This window comes from Octodon degus, unplaced genomic scaffold (genome assembly GCF_000260255.1).
Source record: "Octodon degus isolate 3935 unplaced genomic scaffold, OctDeg1.0 scaffold00069, whole genome shotgun sequence".
NCBI classification, from domain to species: Eukaryota; Metazoa; Chordata; class Mammalia; order Rodentia; family Octodontidae; genus Octodon; species Octodon degus.
In genome coordinates, this window is record NW_004524645.1 from 10862453 (window position 1) to 10874993 (window position 12541).

General features: G+C 40.6%; 1 protein-coding gene across 2 annotated transcripts in view; it reads left to right on the plus strand.

Annotated features, from left to right (window-relative positions):
• The window catches only part of Nhs (NHS actin remodeling regulator), a 369326-nt gene that overhangs the window by 223456 nt on the left and 133329 nt on the right, over window positions 1-12541 (plus strand). The gene's annotated exons all lie outside the window — the stretch shown is intronic.

Here is a 12541-nt window from a genome sequence, read left to right on the forward strand (position 1 = left end):
AAGGCATTCCTTAGTGCACTAAGACATCTGAGGAATCATTTTATAGTCTCCTAGGGAAAGGACCCTGAATGCTCAGAACTAGTAAGGTAAGGGCAGGACATAGGGCACACTTTCCTTCCACATGGGCCTCTGATCTGTGCTAATAACTTAAGGTGCTTCTCACTATACCTAAAATCTGGATGACCCAGGTTTCTGAGGAAGAAAAGGAGAGATACCTCAACTGGAGATAGTCTGCTATGGCTCCAGAAGACAGTGGTGAGACATTACTAATAAAAGGTAGTACGCCTGCTGCAGATTGCAAGGAAGTATCCTGGTGAGATCCAGATTACCTTCCATTGCAAATGGCATGGAGCAGCCTAGCATACATGTTAGGACTCCCTGCTGCTGTGTGAAGCAAGTCAACTGGGACCTTTTTTTTTCCTATGAGAATGGTGTTTTGGCAAAGATAAAAGTTCAAGAACAGAAGTGGGGTTTCTTTTCTGTGCATGTGTATAAGCATGTGTGTGCTTGCACATGTGTATATATGTGTAGGAAGGATGCCTGAAGATGTGGGGCTGCTTGGCAACAACCCAGCTACTGTTAACATGATAAATTTGTTAAACTTTTAATTTCTAATTATATATACATTTACACACACATGTGCATTTCTTTCCTTTGAAATTTTACAACAGTGATTCCAGGCTTGGGGGTTTAAATCAAGATAAACTGTTTTCCTTCTTTCTGGAGAGTAAGATTTAAGAAATATGTCTGCCAAGAGCCAGAACAGTCTCAGACAAAACATATTGGCTTCATCTGGGGACACAGAATTGATACTTGTAACCATTTCAAACTTTACTTCAAGATATCTCAGGGCTTAGACAATAGAACAAAAGGAATTTGCATTCTTTTCTCTCTTTTCAGAGTCTATAGTTTCTCACCAGTGCCTGCCAAACTCACTATACAGTTAGACATTCATTCAGTCATTCGCAGTCCCATTACTAATGATACAAACAAAGAAAAAGATAAAATATAAGTACTAAAATATGTTTCGGTGGCTCCACAGCATGACACACTGTCAAACTACAGTTACTGCTCCCATGATCAAGTGAGTAAAGGGTATTAAGCCTTATCTCTGTTTGACACCCTAAACTACAGTGACAATGAGAAAGGGGTACATATTTTAACAAGCTACTGAGGCTTTCTTTGCCCATAGTTGCTGGGATACATGGCCCAGGAAAAGTTGACTCAATTTTACTGACCTCTCAGAATGATTGAAAGGAAGACTAGACTCTGAGGTCTACAAATTTACCTCTTTGATGACCTGTTATCTCTACCCCATAGCTTCATGTTCTAGGACCTTAAGAACTTCACTTAGACAATATCTGTGTCCTCATAATAAAATATTGTTAACATATTTTAATAAGTGTTAAAATATACTGGTTAAGCTAATAATAGTGTACAATATAAATAACTTAAACAGTGCAAATACATTTTAGCAAATGCATTTTTTTTTTTTGTGTATGGAACCGGGGATTGAACTCAGGCCCTTGCGCTTGCCAGGGAAGTGTTTATTCCACTGAGCCATCTCCCCGGCCCAGCAAATGCATTTTAAGATATGGATTATTTATATCAAATGGGTAAACAGTGAAGGATGTACCGTCCTAATAAAATATTTCTCAAAATGTGTGTGTTTCTCCAGATATTAATAGATCATTCAGGCCTATATGTACACATTTCTGTAGTCAAGAACACTTGAGAAAATAGAATGAGTTGAAACAAATTTCTTTCTTGTCTGTGAAAGCCTTTGATATTCTACTGTACATTAAAACTGTCTAAAAGAAGATCAAGCATAATGGGTTTCCTACACTCATTAAAACATAGAGCACTGCCATTACATTTGAGGCCTAGATCCCTTAGAACATATTTTGGGAGATGCTATTTTACAAAGCAACTTTCTACGATTACAATGACATATAGGAGAGGAAAGATACGCCTCTAGCAATAAAAAGTTGCTGGGATTTTTCAGTGGGAGGAAGTGGGGAAGGAGTTGATGAGAAAGGGTGACCTGGAATCTGAATAAATAAGGTTTTGAGGCTAAGAACCCTTTGGTCAGCCTCATCAGCTTCATCAGCATGTAGCGCACATGATTGTTAGGTGAATCAATGACTGAGTAAATGAGTGAGTGAGTGAGTGAATGAATGGTTTTCTCCAAGTTTGAGTTAGCCAAGCTCCAGATTATCCTGATTATCCTTTGACCCAAGGACTAAGGAAAATATAAAGTTCTTCCTGATCAGAGGATCCTCATACTGATAAATGGCCAAATCAGGTGAGGAAAATCAGAGCTGGCTCTTTTTGGGTATCCCAGAGTTGTAAGCCAACCCCAACAAAACACTCAACAATAATGCAGGTTGTTGCAGGGGATGCCCAATGCCTCCCAGTTTGCCTTGTGAAGGATGAAGACCTGTCTAGCTACATTTTGAGGTAGGCTTTGGCTATAGGCCATGAGGTATCCTCCTCTATTCTTGTACTGACAGAAAAGAGCATCAGTTCTCAGACTCAGGTCCTGACATGTAAGTGTGGCAGCTTGTAAGCTGTACCTCAAGTACTTTGTTATTAATGATAGACATTTGGGAATGATTTATTTTTAAATATAAATTAGAGCACATTTATAGCTACAGCTAACTGCACTCTCACTTCCAGCTTGATAGACTTTATTTGCCAGGAATCTTACTTGCTTGCACCATCAGATATATGCATCTTATTTGAATAGAAATGATAAGGGTGCCATAACTGAGGTTGAGGAAGGGCATCTTTCATGGAAATACTAAGCCAGGACCTAGGTAAAGAGCAAGACCTATGAGCCTTAGTTGCAGATCAGTGAGTAGCTTGGTTAATTTAGGTTTCATTTTCTTTCATTAGAGCTCATAATGTTTTCCTCAGTACTTCTAATCACGATGCTTTCTCATCATGAGTCAGCCATCTCAGGCCTTTTAGCATGTCCTAAAGACCTTTCGCTCATGGTCTTTCTCTCCCGGCAATGACCCTAATCTCACTCCAAGGAATTGATTGCCACGGAAATACCATTCCTCTTAGTGTTTCAGGTGGCTGTCTTCTGCCCTTAGGCCTAGGTTAAGGTCCAGATTCTCCGAGTTCCATTCCATCCCTGAGACCAAGTAGCAGGAACTGACAGTCTCCTATCTATGGAAGGGTTATCAGTGGGGGTAAAAGGTTAACATCAACCTTGCCCCCTTCTCTGTGGAAATCTAGCCTGTGTTAACTTTCTAGCTCTGCTGCCCTGGAAACATGGTGAAGGAGAAATAGCTGTTGTGTTACTGGGATATTTTGCTTATAAATGGCCCAAATATTAAATTTCTTCTGGTGCCTCGGGATTATAAATGAATCTAAATACCTGGTAGGAAGCCATAGCTTTGGGCTTCCCTGAGTGTGAAAATCTTGATAATGGCATGAGCCTTATGGGGCCCCTGGGAACTATAGTTGTTAAGCAAACATATTAGCTTCTGGGGAGCATGGGACTTCTAACCCAAAATGAACCTGTGCTCTGTGATATGCATCTTGTCTACGTGCACTGCCAGCTTGTCTATGAGCTGCCAGCTGGGCATCCAGAAATGTGTCCCTGGACAACACATGTGTGCTCATAAAGCTCCTGGCAAAGGAAGATCAGAAGCTGCTCTGCTGGCCATGGTGGTTCCCGGCCAGTGTACACCTGTACCAGTGGTGGCATGTGGTAGTCTGAATGTTTTGTTGGACTGACCATAGGAGGCCTAGTAGATGTTAGTGTCACAAGAGGATAGGCATGCTTTCCACCCTTGCTGCGACTGATATGACATGTTATCTTCCTGTAAAGTTTTCTAGTTAATGCTGGTCTGGCTCTTCAACAGTTTTCAACAGTTCCTTTCTCTGTTATTGGAAGACATTCAGAACCCATTTCCCTTCAAACTGACCCTGCTGATTTACTGTCCTTGAACATAAGTGACCAATGAAGTAGATGAAGAGGATTCTCATTACCAACGTTTCCCAAAGTTTTGTATTTCCTATTTATGGGATGGTTAATACTGCTCTCAAATACCTTAGTCTCCCAGAAGTATCCTAACATGCTTGTTTCAGATGGCTGGATCACATATGCAGTGTCTCATTTTATTGTGCATATTCAGCTCGGCTATTATTTTTGGGCTCATTGACAAAAACTCATACCAAGACTCCTTAGCTTACAGGGCGAGCCCAATAGTTAGCATTTATTGAGTATTTATTAAGAGCTCAGAACTGGACCAAGTGCTTTGGGTGTATTAACATGTAAGTAATGATTTTCTGAGGTAGAAACTATTATTTATCATCCTCATTGTGGACATGAGGCAAACAAGGTTGCACGACTTATCCGAAGTCACACAGCTTCTGAGTGGCTAAGACAGTATTCACACTCAGGGAGCCTCCATCTAGAACCTGAGTTTGGAACCACTAGGGCAAGTTGCCCTTCTGGATCTCATAAGAAAATCCAAATCAGTTCAGTTTCAGAGGGTTGGAGGCTAAGGCTATCTGAGAGTGTCCCTGGTGGTCCTTGGTATTCTTGAATCCAGATATCAGCGAGCTTCCCACCAACCAAGCAGAAAATGGCGATGTTTTATTTTCTTGCCTGATGAAGGAAAGTGGAGATCTTCTACCCCAGGGGATTATTCATCCAGCAAGCTCTTACTAAACACTGCAGTGGCTGCCAGAATGCAACACTGAACCAAGGAGCTCCTAGTCCAGCCTTTCAGGGACAAATAGGAAGAACAGGAGACTCTGGGATGGGAAAAGAAGTAGAAAAGCAGGGAAAGAGAGGAAAAAAAGATAAATGTTCTAGGTTTTTGTTTCTTGCCCTGATAAAGTGTTTTCTGTTTCCCAGTGTGACTCCTCCCACCACTACCCTGATCCCACCTTTTAGCCGAACAAAATGGAATTACTGCTAATGTTGCCTAATAGAATTTTCTGTGATGAGGGACTATCCTATCTCTGTGCTGCCTGTGACAGCTTTCTCTAGCTCCCTGTGGCTACTGAGCACTCAGAATGTGGCCAGTGTGATTTAGGAACTAGATTTTTTTATTTGACTGAATTTGAGTTTGTTAGAATTTAAATATAAATAACCACACATGACTAGTGGCTTCTCTAAGAGACAGACAGTACAGTCCTTGAACTTTCCTACCTTGAATATGATATCAAGCTCCATCTTCTCAACCTGGCCCAGGTTATTCTCACTATTTCATTGGGAAAAATTGAGTAGGGGGACAGAACTGCAGCTTTCTAGCTACCTTGTTGGTTTCAAACTTTCTTAAGCCTACAAACTTGGTCTGCAAAAACCCAAGTCCAGTCTTTTTCTTCAGAGATGAATTTCTTCCTGCGGCTACCTACTCTGACTACAATTCCAGGTAGTGAGGTAAAACAGGAGATACTTACGAATCATTTTTAAAAAGGCAAATAGGAGGTAAGAGAAAGGGCATGAGGGAGTAAAAGAAAGGATGATATTGTAGCATCCTACCAATCTATATTTCCAAATCTCAGCAGCCCTGAAAGAGAACATTAAGATATCTTTTACTCTCAGGCCTGGCTTCCCAGAGAGTGAAAGCCTGCTTTGTGTGACTATGCTGTGACTGCAGAGACAATGAAAAGACTTTTTTTTTTTGGATATAAGTTTATGTGTGTGTTGAAGGCCTTGTCACTACAAAGCAATCCCACAGTTAACTACTATTCACCTTCTTGGCTGTAGCCTTTCTAAAAATAATTATGATTGTAGCTTTTTAAAAACAAAACAAAATTAAAAAACCTGCTATCTATACACAGAATAATTTCTTGGATTTTGAAGGATTTAACAAACAATAAGCCAAGTCTCAGGCTCTAGCTGACCTAATCAGCTTGAAACCTGAGCATTTTTTAGGCTGAATCAGATAGGGAACACCCTTTACTCAAGCCCTGACTGCTGGGCCAAGGCCAAAGTTGAGCTTTAGGCAGGATACCAGCACAGCCTGGAATCCATTGATTGTTCAGTACCCATGCTATACAGTTGTTAAATATTTTTTAATGTATTTAGAACAGGGTCTACAGAGCCTCACTACACAGATCAGACTTGTAGTGATCTTCTTGTTTTCAGCCTCCCAACTCTGGGATTATAGGCATGTACCACCACACCCAGTCTTAGTCACCATCTCAGTGCACCTGGGGGGGGGGGCTGACCCAGTTGTTACATATTTTGAACATTACAATTGTTTGTCATTGTTGTACCAAGTCTCCAAGATATGAAATTCTTTCACTAAGAAGGCACTAAGCCACCCCATCATTGATTTCACACCAAACTGAGTTGTATACTGAGGAAGACAGGTAAATAAGTAAATAATTACTTTACAGTAAAATTTGAGCCAAGGCTAAAGTGGAAATTTTTTTTTTATTTTCTAATCTGTGAAAAGTTGAAGGAAGAACACATTACTTTGACATGTGAGTATCAGGGAAGTTTGAAGAAAGTGGTATTTGCTCTGGCTCTTGAAGAATGCGTAAGAGCTCACCATGACACAGGGCATTCTAAGTAAAGAGAACAAGTATAAAATATCAGAAAGAGGAATTAATTATAAGTGCCATGTGGGCCAGCCAGGTAGCTCAGTGGATTAAAGTGCCTCTTTAGGCAGGCACAGTGACAGGATTCCATCCCCGGCATGCTGTACCAGCCCCGCTCCCAGGGTGTGCTGAGGCAGCCACCAAGACCTGGCATGGTAGTGCACATCTGTAATCCCAGCACTGAGAAGGCTGAAAATAGGAGGATCACTATGAGTCCGAGCTGCGTAGTGAGACCCTGAACCAAATACATTTAAAAAAAATCTTTCAGTATGTTATTCCAGCCCTACAGTTGAGCACCAACATCACGTTGTCTCTCCCAGTTCTTCAAAAATTGTTAAAGATGTGTTATAGCTCAATGACTTTCTCTGTTTTATAATCAAAATGATCAAGGTCTGTGGTGACTACATAATTTCTACCTAAGACTTGAAGATGGCCAGCTGGCAGGATGAAGATGTGTCTCAAGTCTGTGTTGCATGGGAAGCACATTGCATTTAACTGAATTGTATAAGTCTATAAAAATAGGACAAGGCAAAAAATCAATAAAATATAAATCATTGCCAATAAATATTACCAAAACACATTTCTTTACCTCCCACATGAGTGATATAATCAGTTTCCCAGGACTGATCAACGCAAAATGAAACACAACAAATATGATGAATGAAAGTGTATAACTGCATATTTTATTCTCATTAAAAAAGATCTTTAAATGGGTTTATGGAAACAAAATAATTATTCATTTGATTGGCTTTGGATGGGAGTCCAATTGGGATTTAGAGAGGCATACCCCCTCCAAGGGTGAGTTGGCACAAATCCTTTGATTCTACCATTATAAAACCCACATTCCAATATATCAGACTGAGTAGTCTTTCTTCTGACATCTGGACCTATCACCTTGTGACCACATTGCTTCTTGAAGATCCTATTTCAACATACAGAGATTTAGCTACTGGAATTTGCTTGTTTCTATTGGATTTGATTCTACATCTTTGAACTATTTCCCTCATGAGTCGTGCACAGGGTATAGCCAAAGTAATATAACTGTGTCCCTCTTTATTAAGGCTTTTATTCCCACTTGTACAGGCAGAGATAAAACTGGCCTCTCCAAAGGCTGTGAGAAGTCATTGTATGCAGTGAATTTAGATACCTTCTTGGCTCTGTGATCTGCAAAGTTCACTCTGTGTAATCACATAGATCTATAACCACTACTCATGTATGAACTTCAGTGAAACCTGCTAAAGATTACAGCAAATATTCCCATTTAGAAACTGTTACTGGCTACTGTTTTGTTTCAGGATGGCTGGCGGGACCACAAATTGAGCTTAAGCTGTATCTTGAAACCTTTTAGCCATGCCCCACATTTGATCAGAATCAGTCAACTCCTTTGAAAGTTATCATGAAACAAATAGGTAGATAAAAGCAAAATGCTGAGTGGCTGAGGTGAAACAGACCCCTTGTTTTAGTTGGTTATTTGATCTCAACCCATATCCTGTCATTAGGCACATTGTCAGATTGAAGAACTAATTCCAGACTTTCATTTATATGAGGGAAGCCAGTGAACGTGATCAGAGGGGAGGAGAAAACCCACGTGCTGTGTTGCCATCATGCCCAGCCTCCATCTTCCTTTCCCTTAGTCTGTGCTTGCTCATGTAGATCGACACCAGTTGGCAAAATGTGCATTAAATAGATGAAGGCTCTCCAGCCTTTCCTCTGTCAAAACATGACATGTGATTCCCTGTTCATTTGTTTTTAATGTATTTGATACAGGATCTCACTATGCAGCTCGGATTCATAGTGATGCTCCTGTTTTCAGCCTCCCCAGTGCTGGGATTACAGGCATGCACTACCATGCCTGGTCTTGGTGGCTGGCTCAGCACACCCGGGGGGAAGGGCCGGTGCAGCATTTGAGCCCAGGGATCGAACCGCCTATTCGCTGGTCTTAAAAAAGTCAATGAGAAAAATTATCAAAGGGAAGAAAGCATTTTTTAAAGTTTTTCTTTCCTCATAAAATTTTCATAATGAAGTTGACTTAGCAATGTTCATTCCATTTAATTTCTCATCCACTGGGAGTTTAAGGAAGCGTGTAGGACAAAATTCTCAATTTTAAAGTATTTTCAACTAACAAAAGAACTCAAATTAACCATGCCCAGGTACTTAGAGTCTTTGTCAACTCTCATTTTACCAGCAGAGAGCGCTTTTCTTAGTTTCTTTTTCTTCTATCTTTTAATTAATTTATTCATTTTTATTGAGAAACAAATAGCAATGAGACAGTTTCAAAACTGATTAATAGGACAGTTTCAATAATTAATACACTGTACATTGTTATCTTCTTAGTGGTTATCCATAGTCCAAGAAGCAGACAGGATATCCTGTCCAAACACTATTAGTACAAATCTTTCTTCTCATTGAATTAAGCGAAAGTAGCTGTAAATCTATCCTAACTATTCTGCATATACATATACAAAATGGTCCTTCCTTTGTATCAAGAAAAAAAAATGTCACAGGACTGTCCTGCTATAATGCTGAATATTGTTAGATTTCTAAATTTCTATGTAAAAATAGGTAATTGCTTTTCTTTGCTTCTATCTGAACACAAAAACTGCCTCCTTGTAGTGAGTACCCAGGGTCCTCAAATCTCTATCCCCAAGCCAGGGACATCGTGAGATCGGTGCACTCTCAGGGATTGAAATGCAGCTTGTCAGGGAACTGTCAGAGAAGTGAAGGCTTCCATCTAAGTTGCTATTCAGATCTTGTTGCATTTGAAATGAACTAGAATTTCACTTTTGGTAAAGCACAAGTGCTTGGTTGACTAATGAGATTTGGTAGTAAAATGCATTCTCCACCGTAGTGCAACAACTGTTCCTTCTACGATTCTTCTTGTCCCCAGGTATTTTATTAGAACAAATTAAAACAATACAGTTTCTTTGTCATGGTGATGTTAAACATCACCTAAATGGAAGGAAAACCAAGAATTCAAATCAGGTTAATCCAGACACCAAATTTACTTTGTGCATTTCCCTGTGACTAGTAGGTGCATTTTACTACTGTAGCAGCATGACTAACTGCCTTACTGAAACAGGCAAATATTTCCATGTGGCACTTTGAGTATCACAAGTTTGAAACCATTCCTCTCTTCCTATCTCTTTCCTCCAATTCTGTCATCCCTCCCTCCCTGTTTCACTTCCCAGATTCCAAGTCTCAGAAGCATGTTGCTTGCTCCTCGTCTTTTACTTCTTTAAGTCCAATGACTGTGTCCTCAAGGGTCCTCCCTGAAATGTCTCTCTCAGGTTTCTCTGCTTCTTTCTGGTCACTCCTGCTCCCCATCCCACCCCCAATTTGTTATTGTTGAGTATGTTCCTCATGTCACACTCCATACAGGGCACTTTCTGTATAGCATCACATTTAATCCTCATAGCAGTCCTACAAAATGTAATTATTATCCCCGTTTTTCAGATGAGAAAATGGATCTATAATACTTTTTGCTCTAATTGTTGTTCTGTACTCCTCTGTGCTCTAGAAATGCCTTGGGTCTTCTAATTCTGGGCCATCATTCCCTATGTTTTCTGTGTCTTCCTCTTCTCTCCATACAATTCTGCTCATTCCTCCTGTCTTGCATAGTGGGAAGTGACTGCTCTTTAAATCATAGCTCTTGCCACCTACACCACTCCTTTGGTTGCCCTCCCACACACCTTTCCCAGAATCTCACCGTAAGCATGGCTCATGCTCCAAACTACTGTCTTACATCCCTCAGCTGCCCGTGTGTAGTAAGTATCCTCTATGGATGCATTAGTCAATCTGTTTTCAAAAGTAACTGCTGTTGTTGCCACTCTCCACCACATCTCATAGTGAGGATGGAGTGGTGATAAGGAACAAATGGGCATGGTATGAAGGGGGAGGTAAAGACTGTGTCTCGCCATCTATCTTAAAACTAGTAGTCCAGTATTTCCAGGTATGAGTCAGGATCTAAATGGCCATTTATATGGAAATCAATAATGTACCAAGATTTGGGTTTTTCTCAGGGTGAGAAGGGGGCTGCCTTCATATCCTTTAGGCCTTCTACTTTTCTGCTTGACATAATCTTGTGAAGAAAAGCTCCTTCCTTCTAAACTTGCCTTTAATGAAATCGGCAGTTTCTAGTCCTCTTTTCAGGGTTTGAAAAACTGACTATATATGAAGGCCCATCTAGTGACAATAAGTAGGAAAACCCAAGTTTGGCATCTGATGTCACCCCAAGTCAAAATTAGAGCACACTCTTCACTTCTATTTCTATTGTTTCCCATAAGAAAATACCCCCCACCAATGCATTTATTGTGTTCAGTTCCACTTAAGGTTTACTGTGCAGTGTGATAAATACTGAGGAATACAGTTAAGCCTAAGGGGCACGCTCTGGACAATGGCTATCTCGTTCTGACCAGTGTTCTACTGAAGAAAACTATAATATAAAGAAGTTATATCTGGTTAAAATATAAAGAAGCTGCAGATCCATCAGCATCCTTGGCAATGGGATTAAGCAATGCATTTGTGTTTAATCTGCTAATCAAACTTCTTTTCTGCTCAATATGCACTTTGTTTTGGGGTGGCAAAAAGAGCCTAGTGTTTGGTTTGTTCCTGTGAGATTAAGAGAGACACCTGGTATCACTTAGTACTACTTGGGTTGGGGAGGTGGTGCTAAAGTGCAGAACGTCCTCCAGAAGAAGGTCTACATTGTTGAGCAGTGATACTGGAGAGAGGATGAGTGATAGCTATAAGCAGTGGCCCTGCTTTTCAGAGGCATGGAGCTGTTGACATAACAAATAATCACATCTAAAAGACTTTGAAGCTGCCCATATGGTCAGCAGACAAGGGGCCACAAGGCTCAGCCATAAATGCTGGAATTTGTTCAGAGAGCAAAAGGAAGTCCTTGCCTTTGCTTGAAGCCAAAACCAATCCAACACCACAGAACCTCAGCCCTAGGGCTGGGGCTAGGCAGAAAGCTTGCTTTTGAAACCTGAGCTCTTGTTGCTATGGTGGTGGGGGGTGGGGGTGTTGGTGTATGTTCCACTTGTACAAGCAAACACTCTGATGATTTTGACCCCCCAAATTACATAATCCTTTCATCACAGTGAGTTACATTTTCCAAAGGCACAGTTTTGACTTTCAACTGATTGTGGGTGTATTATTAAGACTCCAGTGCCCATGCTTAATATGCGGTTGTTTCATTTTGAATAGTTCATGTATTAAGTGTCAACAATTTACACTCATGCTACTTAATGTTTGAAAATTAACTCAAGAAATCTCAAAATGAGGATGCCCCCCACTTGGCAGTTTCCCATTTTTACTGAGTGATAAAGGCTTTGCTAACAGCCAAGTGCAGCGCTAAGCATGCAGTAGGTCTAGGGATCTGTGGGCCTGTTATCAGTAGCTTGTGCTAATCCAGGCTTTCTTCCAAAGAGTTTGCAGCATTTTTTTCAGATATCACATCATGTTAAATCTGTTCCTCCTCCTGTGTTCCCTTATCTTGCTTAATAACAACACTACTAGCTCCTTCCCTGCTTCTCTTACTGCTGTGATAGCTTCATATACTTCCACTGTGCCTTTTACATTTGCCACACTCATTTCTGTTTTTTTCCCTCTGCTCCAGCACAGGCTACTACCATTTCCTTCTTGGAATATTGCTATGGTCTGCATCTGTCACATGTCTTCTCTAAAATCTCAGTAGTCCTATCTGGTACACTCAGTGCACCATGTCCCTGTCCCCTCACCATGCCTTGAATGCACTCTCTCATTGCCCACATCCATTTCCTGGCTCCAGCTTGCCCTCTCCCCTTTTCTTCCTGATATCCTGCTGTTCTATCATGGTTCATCCTAAATGCTACACCATGGCAAGCTCATCCTGACTACTTCTTCCTTTCTTCTTCTTCTTCTTCTTCTTCTTCTTCTTCTTCTTCTTCTTCTTCTTCTTCTTCTTCTTCTTCTTCTTCTTCTT